This window comes from Balaenoptera borealis (genome assembly GCF_965194805.1).
Source record: "Balaenoptera borealis genome assembly, chromosome: 8".
Classification (NCBI taxonomy): domain Eukaryota; kingdom Metazoa; phylum Chordata; class Mammalia; order Artiodactyla; family Balaenopteridae; genus Balaenoptera; species Balaenoptera borealis.
The window spans coordinates 31,303,679-31,321,964 of record NC_138865.1 but is presented as its reverse complement, the minus strand read 5'-3'; the positions used below and the strand labels follow the sequence as shown (position 1 = coordinate 31,321,964).

The 18,286-nt window shown below is 36.7% G+C and overlaps 1 protein-coding gene and 2 long non-coding RNA genes across 6 annotated transcripts in view; 2 read left to right on the top strand and 1 right to left on the bottom strand.

The window, feature by feature from the left end:
* The window catches only part of LOC309634366, a 111,846-nt gene extending 99,731 nt beyond the window's left edge, over positions 1–12,115 (top strand). For 3 of the 4 annotated variants that reach the window (XR_014248040.1, XR_014248041.1, XR_014248042.1), the window contains one exon: positions 10,000–11,121. This is a non-coding gene — a long non-coding RNA (uncharacterized lncRNA). Of the gene's footprint in view, positions 1–9,999; positions 11,122–12,032 lie in introns of those variants that run through there. The other variant, XR_014248039.1, reaches the window with a different exon arrangement.
* The window catches only part of LOC309634364 (uncharacterized protein), a 108,901-nt gene that overhangs the window by 2,842 nt on the left and 87,773 nt on the right, over positions 1–18,286 (bottom strand). The gene's annotated exons all lie outside the window — the stretch shown is intronic.
* LOC309634370 lies at positions 12,167–16,194 on the top strand. Its single transcript, XR_014248064.1, has 2 exons — positions 12,167–13,455; positions 16,027–16,194. It is a non-coding gene; the product is annotated as an uncharacterized lncRNA (long non-coding RNA).

The following is an 18,286-nucleotide window of genomic DNA, read 5'->3' as shown; positions in this document are numbered from 1 at the left end:
AAAAAAGCCTGTATTTGCATGGATTCATACCTGGACTCTCTGTTCTGTTCCATTGATCTACGTGTCTATCATCTCACCATTACCACACTGTCTTAATAACTGTGACTTTACAGTAAGTCTTAAAGTCAAAGTTTTTTCTTTTCAAATTTATTTTGGCTACTCTAATTCCTATGACTTTCTATAAAGAGTTTAAAGTCAACTTGTCAATATATACAGTGAGTAATGCTGGGATTTTTATTGGAATTGTGTTAATCTATAGATCATTTTTTAAAGAATTGACATTTTAACTATATTGAGTCTTTCAATCCATGAGCATGATATATCTCTCCATTTATTTAGATTTTTTAGACATCCTTTGATTTCTTTCATTAGCTTTTTTTAGTTTTAAGTGTACAGCTCCTGCACATTTGTTAGATTTATATCAAAGTATTTCCTTTTTTAAAAAGAAGCTATTGTAAATGGTATTTAAAAAACAGATTTGGTTTCCTATTTTTCATTAATATTATATAAATTACATTTTAATTTTTGTGCATTGACCTTTTATTATGCAACTTTGCTACATTCACTTATTCATTCCAGTAGCTTTTAAAATAGATTCTGGAGATTTCTACTTTAACAATCATGTCATCCTTTCCAATCTCTAAGCTTTTTTCCCCTTGCTTTATCACACTGGCTTGTCAACCAACCTATGGTGTTGAATAGGAGTGGTAAAAATATATAATCTTTGCTTTGTTCTTGATCCTGGGGTAAAACATTAAATCTTTCACTACTAACTATGATGTTAGCTATAGAATTTTTTTGTAGATGCTTTCTATTCCTAATTTACTAGAGTTTTAATGTTGAATGGATGTTGAATTTTTCAAGTTCTTTTTCTGTATCAATTGATATAATCATGTGGTTTTACTTATTTTAGTCCAGGGGTCAGCATACTGTGACTCACAGGCCAAATCCTGCCCATTGACTGTTTCTTTAGAGGCCACAAGCCAAAAAATGATTTTTTCACATGTTTAAAGTATTGTAAAAAGAAGAAGAATATGCTATAAAAACTGTATGTCACCCACAAAGCCTAAACTATTTACTATCTGGTTCTTTACTGAAAAACAATTGCCAAATCATCCTTTAGTTGATTAATATAGTGGATTGCATCAATGATCTCTGTCTGTTTAACTAGCTTTGCATCACAAGAAAACCCCCACTTGGTTGTGATGTATTATGCCTTTTACAAATTTCTGGATTTAATTTGCTATAATTTTATTAGAAAATTTTATGTCTATTTTCATAAGGGATATTGATTTGTAACTTTCTTACAAGGCCTTTTAAGGCTAATACTAGCCTCAGAAATGAGTTAGGAATCTCTCCTTTTCTATTTTTTAATTTGAAAATATTTTCTTAAGAAGCTCTATTTATTTTATATTCATAGGAAAATTGAGGAGATAGTATAAAAGTTACCCCCTGCCCCAACACACACACAGCTTCCCCCACTACCAATGTCTCATACCAGAGAGTACATTTGCAGGTTATTTGATAATCAACCTACATTGACACATCATTATCACCAAAAGTTCATCAAGGTTCACCCTGTGGGTTTTGACAAATGCATAATGACATGTATCACCATTATAGTATCATACAGAACAGGTACACTGCCCTAGAAATCCTCTGTGCTCCACAAATTTATTTATTCCTCCCTCCTTCTGAACCCCTGGAAACCACTGTTCTTTTTTACTGTCTGCATAATTTTACCTTATCTAGAATTTCATATATTGGAACCATACAGTGCGTAGCCATTTCAGATTGTCTTCTTTCACTTAGTAATAGGCATTTAAGTTTCTTCTATGTCTTTTCATGGCTTGAAATCTCATTTCTTTTTAGTGCTGAATAATATTCCATTGCCTGGATGTTTCACAGTTTATTTATTTATTCACTTAATGAAGGACAACTTGGTTGCTTTTAAGTTTTTGCAATTATGAATAAAGATGCTATAAACATCCACGTGCAGGTTCATAACTTTTCAATTCCTTTGGGTAAATGCCAAGTAGTACAATTGCTGGATCATATGGTAGGAGTATGTTTAGTTTTGTAAGAAAGTGCTTAACTGTCTTCCAAAGTGGTGGTACCATTTTGCATTCCCACTAGCAATGAATGAGAGTTCCTCTTGCTCCACATCCTTGTCAGCATTTGGTGTTGTCAGTGTTACAGATTTTGGCCATTCTGATAGGTGTGTAGTGGTATCTTACTATTGTTTTAATTTGCAATTTCCTAATGACATATAATGTTGAGCATTTTTTGTATGCTATTTTGTCATCTGTTTATCTTCCTCAATGATGTATCTGTTCAGGTTTTTTGTCCATGTTTAAATCAGGATGTTCATTTTCTTATTATTTAATTTTAAGAGTTCTTTGTATATTGTGAATTACAGTCCTTCATTGGATAAATCTTTTGCAAATATTTTCTCGCAGTCTGTGGCTGTTTTCTTATTCTCTTGACAGTGTCTTTCACAGAGCAGAAGGTTTTTCTTTTTTTTAATTTTTATGAGTCCACCTTATCAATTATTTCTTTCACAGACCATACCTTTGGTGTTGTATCTAAAAAGTTATCACCATACCAAAAGCCATCTAGAATTTTTCTGTGTTAACTCCTAGGAGTTTTATAATTTTGCATTTTATATTAAGGTCTATCATCCATTTTCAATTAATTTTTTTGAAAGGTCTGTCTCTAGATTCTTATGTTTTTTAATATGTGTCTGTCTAGTTGTTCCAGCACCATTTGTTGAAGAGAGTGTCTTTTCTCCATTTTACCGTTGTATTTCATCAAGATCAGTGATATTTTCACAGAAATATAGTGATATTTATGTGAGTCTCTTTCTGGGCTCTTTATTCTGTTCCAATGGTCTATTTAACTGTTCTATCACCAACACCACACTTGGTTACTATAGCTTTATTGTAAGTCTTGAAGTCAGGCAGTGTCAGTCCTTCTGCTTTGTTCTTCTCCTTCAATACTGGCTATTCTGGGTCTTTTGCCACTCCAGATATACTTTAGAATCACTTAGTTGTCATCCACAAAATAACCTGCTGGCATTTTAATAGGGATTGCATTGAATCTATAAATCAAGTTATGAAGAACCAACGTCTTGACAAAATTGAGTTTTCCCATCCATGAACATGAAATATCTCTATACTTATTTAGTTCTTTTTTAAATTTGTTTCATCAGAATTTTGTAGTTTTCCTCATATAGATCTTGTACGTATTTTGTTAGATTTACACCTAAGTATTTGTGTTAAGGTAAATGGCAATATGTTTTTAATTTAAAATTCTACTTGTTTATTGCTGGGATAAGGAAAGTGTTAACCTTTTGTACATTAACCTTACATCTTCCAAATTTGCTGTAATAACTTATTAGTTCCAGAAATTTTGTTGTTAATTCTTTTGTTTTCTATATAGACAATCATGTCATCCATGAACAAAGATAGTTTTATTTCTTCTTTTACACTCTGTATAACTTTTATTTCCCTTTTTTGGTATTATTGAGTTATCTAGAACTTCTGGTATGATGTTGAAAAGGAGTGGTGAGAGAGGACATCTGCCTTGTTCCTGCTTTTAGTGGAAAAACTTAGTTTCTCATCATTAAGTATAATGTTAGCTATCGATTTTGTATAGATGGTCTTTATCAATTTGAGAGGGTTCCCCTCTATTCCTAGCTTGCTAAGAGTTTTTATCAAGAATGAGTATTGGATTTTGTCAAATACTTTTTCTGTATCTATTGATATGATCATGTGATTTTTCTTCTTTAGACTGTTGATGTGATAGATTATATTAATGGATTTCCAAATGATAAACCAACCTTGCATACCTGGGATAAATCTCACATGGTCATGGTGTATAATTCTTTTCATACATTTTTGGTTTTGATTTGCTAATGTTTTGTTGATGATTTTTGCATTTGTGTTCATGAGAGATATTGGTCTGTAGTTTTCTTTTAAAGACTATCTGGTTTTGGTTTTAGGGTAATGCTGGCCTCATATAATGAGTTAGGAGGTTTCCCCTCTGTGTCTATCTTCTGGAAGAGATTGTATAAAATTGGCATAATTTCTTCCTTAAATGTTTGAATTCACCAGTGAACCTATCTGAGCCTGCTGCTTTCTGTTTTGGAAGGTTATTAATTGTTGATTCAATTTATTTAATAGATACAGGCCTATTCAGCATCTCTTTCTTCTTGTGTGAGTTTTGGCAGATGTGTCTTTCAAGGAATTACTCCATTTAATCTCGGTTATCAAATTTGTGGCCATAGTGTTGTTCATAGTATTCCTTGATTATCCTTCTACTATCCATGGGATCTGTAGTAATGTCCCTCCTTTATTTTGGATGTTACTAATTTGTATTTTCTCTCTTTTTTCTTAGTTAGCCTGGCTAGAGGCTCATCAGCTCTATTGATCTTTTCAAAGAACTAGTTTTTTTTTTTTAAATTGAAGTATAATTGACCTACAACACTATGTTAGTTCCAGGTGTACAACATAGTGATTCAATATTTCTATACATTAGAAAATGTTACTATGATAAATCTAGTTACAGTACATTACTATACAAAGATATTACAATATTACTGATTATATTCCACATGCTGTACATTTCATCCTCACAACTCATTTATATTGCAGCTGGAAGTTTACACCTCTTAATCTCCTTCACCTATTTTACTCAACCCCCCACCCCCTACCTTATGGCAACCACTATTTCTTCTCTGTATCTAAGAGACTGTTTCTATTTTGTTCATTTGTTCATTTGCTTTGTTTTTTACATTCCACATATAAGTTAAAATCATACATCATTTTTCTTTCTCTGCCTGACTTATTTCACTTAGCATAATAACCTCTAGGTCAATCCATGTTGTCACATCAAAATCACAAAAGATCTCATTCTTTTTTACGGCTGAGTAATATTCCACTGTGTATAATATACCACATCTTTATCCATTTATCTATTGATGGACACTTAGGTTGTTTCCATATCTTGCCTCTCGTAAGTAGTGCTGCAATAAACATAGGGATGCATATATTTTTTCTAATTAATGTTTTTGTTTTCTTTGGAAAAATACCCAAAGTGGAATTGCTGGATCATATAGTAGTTCTATTTTTAACTTTTTGAGGAACCTCCATATTGTTTTCCATAGTGGCTACACCAATTTGTACCACCAACAGTGCACAAGGGTTCCCTTTTCTCTACATCCTTACCAACACTTGTTATTTCTTGTCTTTTTGTAATAGCCATTCTGACAGGTGTGAGGTGATATCTCATTGTGGTTTTGATTTGCATTCCCCTGATATTTAGTAATGCTGAACATCTTTTCATGTGTCTGTTGGCCATATGTATGTCTTTGGAAAAATGTCTATTTAGGTCCTCAGCAAATTTTTCAATTGGTATTGGGTTATATGAGTTCTTTGTATATTTTGGGTATTAACCCCTTATTGGATATCATTTGCAAATACCTTCTCCTATTCAGCATGCTGTTTTTTCATTTTGTTAAAAGTTTCCTTTGCTATACAAAAGCTTTTTGGTTTGATGTAGTCCCATTTGTTTATTTTTGCTTTTGTTTCCCTTGCCTGAAGACACATATCCAAAAAAATATTGCTAAGACCAATGTCAAAGAGTGTACTGACTATGTTTTTCTAGATGTTTTATGTTTTCAGGTCTTACGTTTGAGGCTTTAATCCATTTTGAGTTTTTTGGTGTTTTTTTTTTTTATGGTGTGAGAAAGTAGTCCAGTTTGATTCTTTTTCGTGGAGCTGTCCAGTTTATCCAACACCAATTAGTGAAGACACTATCTTTTCCCCATTGTATATTTTTGCCTACTTTGGCATAGAGGAATTGCCCATATAAGTGTGGGTTTAATTCTGGGCTCTCTATTCTGTTCTAACGATTTATGTATCTATTTTTGTGCCAGTACCATACTGTTTTGATGACTGTAGCTTTGTAGTATAGTTTAAGATCAGGGAGCATGATACCTCCAGCTTTGTTCTTCTTTGTCAAGATTGTTTTGATTATTCTGTGTCTTCTGTGTTTTCATACACATTTTAGAATAATTTATTGCAGTTCTGTGAAAAATGCTGTTGGTATTTTGAAAGGGATTGCACTGAATCTGCAGATTGCCTTGGGTAGTATGGTCATTTTTACCAATATTAATTCTTCCAATTCATGAACACAGTGTATCTTTCCACACAAAAGACCCAAATAGTCAAAACAACCTTGATAAGAAAACAAAGTTGGAGGTATCATGGTCCCGGATTTCAAACTATACGAAAAAGCTATCGTCATCAAAATAGTATGGTAAAGATGGATCTTTTCAATAAGTGGTGCTGGGTCAATTGAATATCCATATGAAAAAATAAGTGTGACCTGACACTTACCTCATACCATACATATAAATCAATTCCATATGGATTGCATACCTAAATGTGAAGAAAAAACAATTAGGCTTCTAGAAGAAAATCTATGAGAACCATTTCATGACACACATCCAAAAGCTGAAATCTAAAACATGGAAAAAGCAAGTGTTGGTATGAATGTGGACCAACAGTAAATCTCATACACTCTTACTGGGAGCATAAATTGGTCCAACCACTTTGGAATACTGCTTGGCAGAGTCTACTAAAGCCAAACACATGCATATCCTATGACCCAGCAATTCTGCTCCTAGGTATATATCTATCAGAAATATGCACATTTATTTACCAAAAGACATGTACTAGAATATTCATAGCACTAATCATAATAGTCCCAAGCTGGAAACTAAATACCTGTTAAAACTGTTGTGGATAAATGAGTTGAGACACAATCAAGTACTATGCAGCAATGAGAATCAATTACCTATAACTACATGTAGTATGGATGAATCTGACAAATAGAATACAAAGGAAAATAAAACTACAGTTGACCCTTGAACAACATGGGAGTTAAGCCATGTATAACTTATAGTCAACTCTCCATATCCCTGGTTCCTCTGCATCTGCAGATTCAACCAACCACCGACTGCGTAGTACTATACTATTTACTATTGAAAAATACCCACATATAAGTGAACCCACAGGTCAAAGCAGTGTTGTTCAAGCGTCAACTATATAATATACCACATAACATACTATATGATTTCACGCATGCAAAGTACCAAAAAAAGCAACATTAATCTATGTTCTCAGATGTCAGGATAGTGGTTACTCAGAGAAGTTTGAGACTACAAGGAAGCTGAGAGGGCTTTGGGGGTTCTGGCATTGTTCTCTTTCTTGATTAGAATGCTGATATCATGAGTATGACCAGATAGTGATATTTCTTTGGGCTTTATGCATGCAATATTGCACTTTTCTGTATGTACACTATTTGTCAATAGAAAGTTTTAAAAATGTTTTCACATCATGGATGTGTCATAATGTATTCAAACATTTCTGTACTTATTGGTCATTCCATTTGTTTCAGCTTTTTTCTTCTACAAATAATGTAAAATAAACATCTCCATACATATTTTATACATATTGGTCCCTTTTTTTTTTAAACATCTTTATTGGAGTATAATTGCTTTACAGTGGTGTGTTAGTTTCTGCTTTATAACAAAGTGAATCAGTTATACATATACATATGTCCCCATATCTCTTCCCTCTTGCATCTCCCTCCCTCCTACCCTCCCTATCCCACCCCTCTAGGTGGTCACAAAGCACCGAGCTGATCTCCCTGTGCTATGCGGCTGCTTCCCACTAGCTATCTATTTTACGTTTGGTAGTGTATATATGTCCATGCCACTCTCTCACTTTGCCCCAGCTTACCCTTCCCCCTCCCCGTATCCTCAAGTCCATTCTCTAGTAGGTCTGTGTCTTTATTCCCTTTTAAAGAAATAAATTCTTCGTATATTAAGTGGTTTAAGTCTCCACACTAATATACAATATATGTGACATTTCTTCCAGAAAAGCTGTAAAAACTCAGATTTTCATTTTCACTAGCAATGTTTATATTTTTCCTCTTATATGCTCATTAGAATTTTTTCATGTCTTTTTTCAGTGTGTATATTGAGTTCTTATCCTCATTTATAATAGATTAAGTCATTTTGCTTTCCTATATGTTGCAAATACTTTTCCTAATATAGGTACTCTACATTGAATTTGTTTATAGTAGACTTCTGATAAAATTTATGGTGATTTAAAATATGTCCACAAATACTCTGATACCATTCCCTTGAAGAGATGGAGTTTAATTCCTCTATCTTCATCATGGACTGGACTTTAATGACTTCCTTTTAATGAATAGAATGTGGCAAATTGACAATGTTTGACTTCTGATACTAGGTTATGAAAGGCATTGCTCTCTTCTCTTTCTCTCTTGAATCATTCACTCTGGAGGAAGTCAGCTGTCATGTGGTAAGGACACTCAAGCAGCCCTGTGAAGTGGCCCACATGGTAAGGAGCTGAGGCCCCCAACCAACAGACATGTGTGTGAACTTTCATGGAAGTGGATCCTCCGGCCCCAGTCAAGCCACATGACTACAGCCCTGGCCAATGGCTTGACCCCAAGGCCACCCGGCTAAGATACTCACAAAGCCCTGGCCTTCAGAAAATATGTGAGATAATAAGTATTTGCCTACTTAAACTGTTGAATTTTGTGGTAAATCTTTTTACAACATATAAGTAATATATAATTTAAAAATTTTTATTGTTAAACACAATGTATGTGCAAAAGCAAACAAAACATAGATGTACAATTTAACAAAGTATTATAAAGCAAACACTAATGTAATTACTACCCAGCTTAAGAAATTAAAAATTGCAGGTCCCCAAAAAGAATATGAGTGTCCTTTCATGATCAAAACCCTCTTGCTCCAGTTTATGTGCAATCACAATCTTGATTGTCATAGTGATCATTTCTCTGCTTTGCTTTATGATTTTGTCTCCTATGTTTACATCTCTAAACAATACAAGTTAGTTTTGCTTATTTCTGAGTTGCATATAAATGGAATCTATGGAATCACAGATTTACTTTTTTATGCCTTCTTCTGTTCAACCTTTTGTAAGATTCATCAATGTTGTTGTATGGAGCTCTAGTTTGTTTACTTGCATTTCTGTAGAATATTTCCATTGTATGACTCTACTGCAGCATATTTATCCATTTTACTATTTAGGAATACTTGGGTTGTTTCTAATTTGGGACTACTATGCTTGCTTTTATGAACAATCTTGTTCATACTGTCATGGTTCATGTGCGCATGAGCTTCTCAAAGTTATATATTCCTAGGGGTGGTGATAGGAATATCACCACTTTACCATTTAATAACAACTTGTTTTCCAAAGGGACGGATTAATATGCACTGCCTCCAGTGCTGAATGAGTTCTTGTTGTGACATATCCTCAACAACACTCATAACTCTAAAGGTTTTTAATGTTTGCCAGTCTGAGGGGATAGAGTGGTATCTCACCATAGTTTAATATGCACTTCCTTGAATAATAATGATTTTAAGTAAATTTTCATATCTTTTTGGCCATTTTTATTTTCTCTATTATGAAGCACCACCTATTTTCTATACATTGCCTGCCTTCCTATTGAATCAGAGATTTAAAATTATATGTTTAAATTAAAAAAATATATATGTATATACATTTTAATCCTTTATTGTTTATAACTTTAGAAAATATTCTCTGACACTCATTACTTTATCTTTCAATTTTTAAATAGTGTTTTAATGTACAGAACTTTTACATTTTAATGTAGTTAAATTATAAATCTATTCCTTATGGGTAGTTATTTTCTGACTGCTTTAACCAATTTTGTACCACAAAGTATATATATTTTTATATATAAAAATATATATATATTATATAATATATTTATATATATATAATTATAATATAAATGTATTTATTTTATATTTATTATATAAATAACATAATTATGATATATATTTATAAATATATCTAACTCTAATATATTATATATATAATACATACATATATAATTATATTACTCGAGATATATCATGTTCTTGGACTGGAAGAATCAACATTGTGAAAATGACTCTACTACCCAAAGCAATCTACAGAGTCAATGCAATCCTTATCAAACTACCACTGGCATTTTTCACAGAACTAGAACAAAAAAATCTCACAATTTGTATGGAGACTCAAAAGACCCTGAATAGCCAAAGCAATCTTGGGAAAGAAAAACGGAGCTGGAGGAATCAGGCTCCCTGAATTCAGACTATACTACAAAGCTACAGTAATCAAGACAGTATGGTACTGGCACAAAAACAGAAATATAGATCAATGGAACAGGATAGACAGCCCAGAGATAAACCCAGGCACATATGGTCACCTTATCTTTGATAAAGGAGGCAAGCATATACAGTGGAGAAAAGACAGCCTCTTCAATAAGTGGTGCTGGGAAAACTGGACAGCTACATGGAAAAGCATGAAATTAGAATGCTCCCTAACACCATACATGAAAATAAACTGAAAATGGATTAAAGACCTAAATGGAAGGCCAGATACTATGAAACTCTTAGAGGAAAACATAGGCAGAACACTCCATGACATAAATCACAGCAAGATCCTTTTTGACCCACCTCCTAGAGAAATGGAAATAGAAACAAAAATAAACAAATGGGACCTAATGAAAGTTAAAAGCTTTTGCACAGCAAAGGAAACCATAAACAAGACCAAAAGACAACCCTCAGAATGGGAGAAAATATTTTCAAATGAAGCAACTGACAAAGGATTGATTAATCTCCAAAATTTACAAGCAGCTCATGCAGCTCAATATCAAAAAAACAAACAACCCAATCCAAGAATGGTCAGAAGACCTAAATAGACATTTCTCCAAAGAAGATACACAGATTGCCAACAAACACATGAAAGAATGCTCAACATCATTAATTATTAGAGAAATGCAAATCAAAACGACAATGAGATATCATCTCACACCGGTCACAATGGCCATCATCAAAAAATCTACAAACAATAAATGCTGGAGAGGGTGTGGAGAAAAGGGAACACTCTTGCACTGTTGGTGGGAATGTAAATTGATATAGCCACTATGGAGAACAGTATGGAGGTTCCTTAAAAAACTAAAAATAGAACTACCATATGACCCAGCAATCCCACTATTGGGCAAGTACCCTGAGAAAACCATAATTCAAAAAGAGTCATGTACCACAATGTTCATTGCAGCTTTATTTACAATAGCCAGGACATGGAAGCAACCTAAGTGTCCATCAACAGATGAATGGATAAAGAAGATGTGGCACATATATACAATGGAATATTACTCAGCCATAAAAAGAAACAAAACTGAGTTATTTGTAGTGAGGTGGATGGAGCTAGAGTCTGTCATACAGAGTGAAGTAAGTCAGAAAGAGAAAAACAAATACCATATGGTAACACATATATATGGAATCTAAGAAAAAAAAAAAAAGGTTCTGAAGAACCTAGGGGCAGGACAGGAATAAAGACGCAGATGTAGAGAATGGACTTGAGGACATGGGGAGGGGGAAGGGTAAGCTGGGACGAAGTGAGAGAGTGGCAGGGACATATATACACTACCAAACGTAAAATAGATAGCTAGTGGGAAGCAGCTGGATTACACGGGGAGATCAGCTCGGTGCTTTGTGACCACCTAGAGCGGTGGGATGGGGAGGGTGGGAGGGAGATGCAAGAGAGAGGGGAAATGGGGATATATGTATACATATAGCTGATTCACTTTGTTATACAGCAGAAACTAACACCTTGTAATTATGCTCCAATAAAGATGTTTATAAAAAGAAGAAATTAGATTTACTCTAAGTGCTCAAAACACACACACACACACACACACACACACAAATAATTAATATGTAAATTTAGCAAGGCAGTTGAATACGGGTCAATATACAAAAATCGAATGCATTTCTATTTATATTTATACACAAATGATTTCTACGTATGCTACATATAGTATGCACAGAAATTTTTTTGTAAATACAAAACTATACATACCCCTATGTATTACTGTTGCGTTGCACCCTACAGGCCTGCAAGCCCTGCACTTGCCCAGCCTCGAGACTGAAGAAAGAGCCTGAAGTCAGCGACATAGACATCAGTGGTTTAATGGATGGAGGAGCTTACATGTCCTGGAGCAACACTCCACGGTGTGCGGCAGACAGAGGGCAGGACATGGTAGTAGTCTTTGCTCCCAGGGCTCGGGGAGGTCACCGGTTATAGGGGGAATTGACATCAGGTTGGCTCATCGGTTACCAGGGAAACAAGCAGAGGGGCACGTCCCTCACCGTCCCTTCGATAAGCTATCACCGTGGAGGTGCTCTGATCTAAAGATTAGAACAATCACTAGCTGGGGCCGGGGGCAAGTATGTATTAGGAGGGAAGGTTGGTGATGTGAGTAGTGTGTAGATGAAGGAGGACTGGTCGGGCAGGGGTTGTACAGCGAGCAAGAGAAGAGCCATCTTGGGTGGCTTGATCATACAATTATTTATGTATTTCTATATATGCTGTATACTAGCAATGAAAATATTGGAAAATCAAATTTTAAAATAACATTTAAATCGTATAAAAATACTTATGAATAATTTTAACAAAATATGTGCAAGCCCTGTTCACTTAAACCTACAAAACTTTGTTGAGAGAAATAAATGAAGGCCTATATAAATGGGGTCATATATGCCATGTTCATGGCTTAGAAGACTAAACATTAAGATGTCAGTTATCCCCAAATCAATCTATAGATTCAAAGTAATCAAAATCCCAGTAAGCAGTTTTGTAGAAATTTCCAAGCTGACTTGACAAATTTTATGGAAATGGATATATTTTCCAAAAAAGAAAATGCTGGAGGTCACGACTTAACTGTAATCTGCGGGAAACAAGACCCTGTGTTACTGTCATGAGGACAGACAAACAGATCAGTGGAGACTGACCCACATGTTCAACATATAACACATATAACACATACAGTCATTTGATATTTTGACAAACGAAGGTGATGATATAATTTGATGAAGAAAGGATGGTCTTTCCTACAAATTCTGGATACCCATTTGTAAATAAAAATGAACCCTGACGCTGACCATGCACACAAATATAATTTAACTTGAAATGAGTCACAGACCTATATGTAGATCATCTTCCCAATAACCCGTGAGACGAAGTCACACAAAGCTAAGCCAAGGCGTCAAGGTGCTGGGTTCTCATTGGGGCCCCATTCAGGTTGTTGGCAGTCCAGGACATTGTGGCTACAGAACTAAGGTTTCCCTGCCTGCTGGCTGGTGGCAGAGACTATTCTTGTTCTCAGGCCCACCGACAGCCTGGCAGCCAGCACGGGAGGCCCCCGCACCCGTGAGTCTCTGACTTCCTCTTCTGTGACCAGTCAGAGAAAACTCTCTGCCTTTGAAGCACTCATGGAATTAAAGTGGGCCCGCCCAGATCATCTCTCTTTAGCCAGGTAACAGAAATTTCTCGTGATGCTTGCAACTTTAACCATTTCTCCTTGAAATTCCACACATTTTTGTTCCATATATATTTTAGGCCATACTTTAACGTGCATTCAAAATTAGCCTCGCTGTATCTTTCTGGGAGGCTGATCAAATTATTATTTTGAAATGACCCCTAAGATCTAGTAAACACTTTGATCTTCCGGTCTTCTCGTCTAACATTACCAGCTGTGTGAGCTTGCTTCTGGTTAGCATCTCCAACGCCTGTCATTTTCCCATCCTTTTAATTCCATCCTCCTTAAGTGTTCTGTTTTAGATGAGTCTTGTATTAATTTCCTAGGGCTGAAGTAACAAAACAGGGTGGCTTAAAAAAACAAAAATTTACTCCCTCACAGTTCTGGAGGCTAGAGGCCCAAAGTCAAGGTACCAGCAGGGCTCTGCTTCCTCTGAAGGTTCTAGTGCTTTCCTTGGCATGTAACAGCACACTCCAATGTCTGCAGCATCTGCACATGGCTTCTCTGTGTGTGTCTCTGTGCCCTCTCCTCTTCTTAGCAAGATACCGTTAGATTAAGGGCCCAGACTAAATCCAGGATGATTTCATCTTGAGATCCTTAACTAAATACATCGCAGAATAGGGAGGGTGGCAGGGAGATGCAAGAGGGAGGAGATATGGGGGTATATGTGTATGTATAGCTGATTCACTTTGTTATAAAGCAGAAACTAACACACCATTGTAAAGCAATTATACTGCAATAAAGATGTTAAATAAATAAATAAGTAAATAAATAAATAAATAAGTAAATAAAATACATCGCAGCAGCACCGTTTCCAAAGAAGGTCACATTCTGAGGCTCTGGGTAGACCTGAATTTTGGGGGGATACCCTTTTCCGTACCCCACTGGTGCATGTGTAAAGTCAGCAGTCTCCAAATCTGAGCCAAATTTTGTGTAGGGGGTTGATCCTGCCCCATTCTCCGACAGGGCAACCTCAAGAAAATCAGTGCTTCTGATACAAAACCTACCGACCTCAGCCCCGCACAACGCACCATCAAAGTGAAAGCTGCAGGCTACATCTGGGCCCTAGTGGTGACAGAGGTGATCACAGGTTCAGGTTCAGATCACAGGTGACTCTCTGTTCCCAGGTACGTATTATGCCTTGGGACGTGGAGGTAGCATCCTGCAGGCTCCACACAGCCACTGAAGCCTCCTTGCTAAGACAGAAATGACATCTTCAGGATGAAGGCAGGCCTGGCCATCTGGTGCAGGAGGAAGTAGCTTCCTGTTGTCCTCAGACCCTTGCCACAGGCAATGACACTAGACCAGGCCACCCTCTGAGTAGACAAGAAAGGGAAGTCTCTCGTGGTGTAGACAGCACTGACACTGTCCCATGCCACACGGCCCACCAGAGCACTGCTGCTGCCCGTACCTTACCAGGTGTCCCTGATAAAGGACAGACACAACAGTCCACACAAATGGTTGACCTTCAGGCTGTCATCTCAGTCACCTTAGCCCTTGATGCCCCAGCAAACAACCAGCATGTTTACACTCTTTGGCCATTGCCAGTGGCATGGCCATGTGGCCAGCCAATGCAAAAACTAAATTCTCATCCAAGCTTTCCCGTTTGGTAGGAAGACCTCAGGACCTCTTGCCCCCCAAACACCCCAAATATAAATGATAGTCACACATGTCTGCACATAGCAGGCACTCCTATCCCCTTTGGAGACCCAGACATTACCAACAGTGACCAAGACTCTCATTTCACTTTAAAAACACACAACACCAAGCTCTTGAGCAAGTCATTCAAGAGAACTTCCCTTCATCTGCCAATTTAGAACGCAGGCCTCACAGAGGACCATATGGCCTACTTATACAAGTTCAGGTTCGGGGAAATGAAACATGCACCTGTCAGTCATCAAACATCAGAAATGCATCATAATAACTTACTCCATTTTTGATGTTTGACAGCTGATAGCTTTTAAGGACCACCCCCCTCTCTTACCCCAGGGCAAGCTGATAAGAAAGGGGCACCTGCAGAGAATTCACACCAGTAAACCCTGGCCCAGGGTAAGAACCCCACCTCCCAAACCACAGGGAAAGCCAGAGTCAGTAACTCCTCCCTGCTTCCTCAGGCCATTTCCAGAGCTGCCTCCTGGGAGCCCACCCTGCTCTCCCAGCAAAGACTCATTATGTGAAAAATGGACCTTTTCACTCCCACTCGCTGCATGTGTGGCATCATCAGTCTTGATAATGAGAACTAAAATGTTGCCTGCCATATCAGTAAACAAAGGATGTTGCAGCCATCAAGCCATCATATTACAGCCACCGGAGGGTGAGCCCTAAGGGAACCCAGGATGTAGACAAACGGGCTGCTCACTGCCAAACCCTCAGCCACTGCCACACCCCCTGGTTCTGCCAGTGTACCCTGAGGAAACTCAGGATAAGAATACACAGGATACTGGCCCCAGATATTGAAGGTGCATATCAAAGGAATGATTTCAGTGAGCCCAGGCTCTTGCATCTTCCCCAACATAGAAAAGTGCTAAATTCCATAACTTGAGAAATCTGGTTTTCTTTTATTAACAGTAATCTTTTGATGTTCTGACTACCTGGTCTTTTGTTGAGAATCTCCTATATATCCTGGCTCCCCACCCTTGCCTCTTCGGAACAGTTTCTGCAATGTCATCTGAGATGCCATGTCCCGGGCCTGAAGTCCTCAGAAAGTCCACCCAATAAAACATAACTCTCAACTTTTAGGTTGTGCATTTTTTTTTTTTTCAGTCAACAATAACCAAGCCACATTTTGGGTCAGGTTGATCCTGCCCCCTATGGTGCAACCACAAAACACATTCATCTTCCTCTTATGATTTAGAAGCTATATGCTGTATACTATTCTTCTAGGAGTTAGACGAGAGATTACTATTTGCAGCCTGCCTTATAAAGTATACTGCTAATTGGTACATTTAATCTTCTCCGACAATTCAAGGAGCTTAGACCTTTTAGTTCCTCACAAACCTCCCCTAGCCTAAATACTAAAGTCATGCATTTTATTTCTACATATAGTTTAAAGTCCACAAGGCATTGTTGTTGCTGTTTTATACAGTCAATATTTAGATTTCCTCATATTTACCACTGTTGCTGCTCATCGATCTTTCCTGCTTCTGACATTTCGTCTGTGATCATTTTCCCTCTACCTGAAGAAGTCTCATTAGTATTACACCGAAGGTCATTTTACTTCCTCTCGCTGCTATTAAATACATTTTTCTTAGTCTTCAGTTATCTCAGTTCACTCTGATGGATCTATATGCAGATTTATTTTTATTTACCCTGCTTGGGGTTTGCAGGGCCTTCTTGATTCCATGGAGTACCGTCCTTAGTCTATTTTGGAAAAATATCTACCATCATCTCTTCAAATGTTTCCTATGCGTCCCTGCCTCACCTACTCCTAGGATATAAAATAAACAAATACTAAAATTTTTTCATGGATCCTTTATGGCCTCACCATTCAAAGTGTGGTCTATGACCTGATAGCATCAATATTCTCAAGAAGCTTCTAAAAACTCAGCATCTCAGGCATCCCCAGGGATCCACTGAATCAGAATCTTCATTTAAACAAGATCCACAGGTGAGTCACATCCCATTCAAGTCTGAGAAGCACTGGTCTCCATCTCTCAGCCTCTCTTCCACATTTACCACTCCTCGTCTCCCCATTCCATTGTAGATAATTACTTTTATCTTCCAGTTCACTAATTCTTTCATACTCTTAACTTCTTAACTGATGTATATAATACACATAGAAAATTGCACAAGACATAAACATAAGAGCTCAGTACATTTTTACAAAGTAAATACTCATGTCACCACCGAAGTTAAGAACACTACCAGTGGCCCAAAAGCTCCCCCCACCCACCCCAGACTTTTGTGGGATTCAACTGTCCACTCTGCTATTAAATTCATCCGCTGAGTCCTAACGTTTGTTATTCAGTTTTGCTACTCCAGAATTTCTTTCTACTTGGTTCTTTTCCAAATCTGTATGTCATTTTTCACGGCTTTAAGTTCTCTGTTGAAATTTATCTCCTTGAGCAGGGCAACCACAGGTGTGCTAGTGTTTGTGTCTATTAACTACAATATCCAAATCCCCTGGGGCTCTACTGACATTGTCAGCTGTTTATCCTGCAGGTTCTAGTTCATGTTATCTTTTTTTCTTTTTTATGGAGTATAGTTGACTTACAACATTGTGTTAGTTTCAGCTGTACAGCAAAATGATTCAGTTATACATATACATATATTCATTCTTTTTTACATTCTTTTCTCATACAGGTTATCACAGAATATTGGGTAGGGTTCCCTGTGCTATACGGTAGGTTCTTGTTATCTATCTTATATATAGTAGTGTGTGTATTCGTCCCAAGCTCCTGATTTATCCCTCCCCACCACGTTTCCCCTTAGGTAACCATAAGTTTGTTTTTGATATCTATTAAGTCTGCTTCTGTTTTATTTATAAATGAGTTCATTTGTATCTTTTTTAAAAAAAAATTAGATTCCACATATGAGTGATATCATGATATTTGTCTTTGTCTGACTTACTTGACTTAGTATGATAATCTTTAGGTCCATCCATTTTGCTGCAAATGGCATTATTTCATTCTTTTTTATTGCTGAGTAATATTCCATTGCATATATGTACCACATCTTCTTTATCCATTCCTCTGTTGATGGCCATTTAGGTTGCTTCCATGTCCTGGCCATTGTAAATAGTGCTGCAATGAACACTGGGGTGTATGTATCCTTTTGGATTATGGTTTTCTCCAGATATATGCCCAGGAGTGGGATTGGTGGATCATAT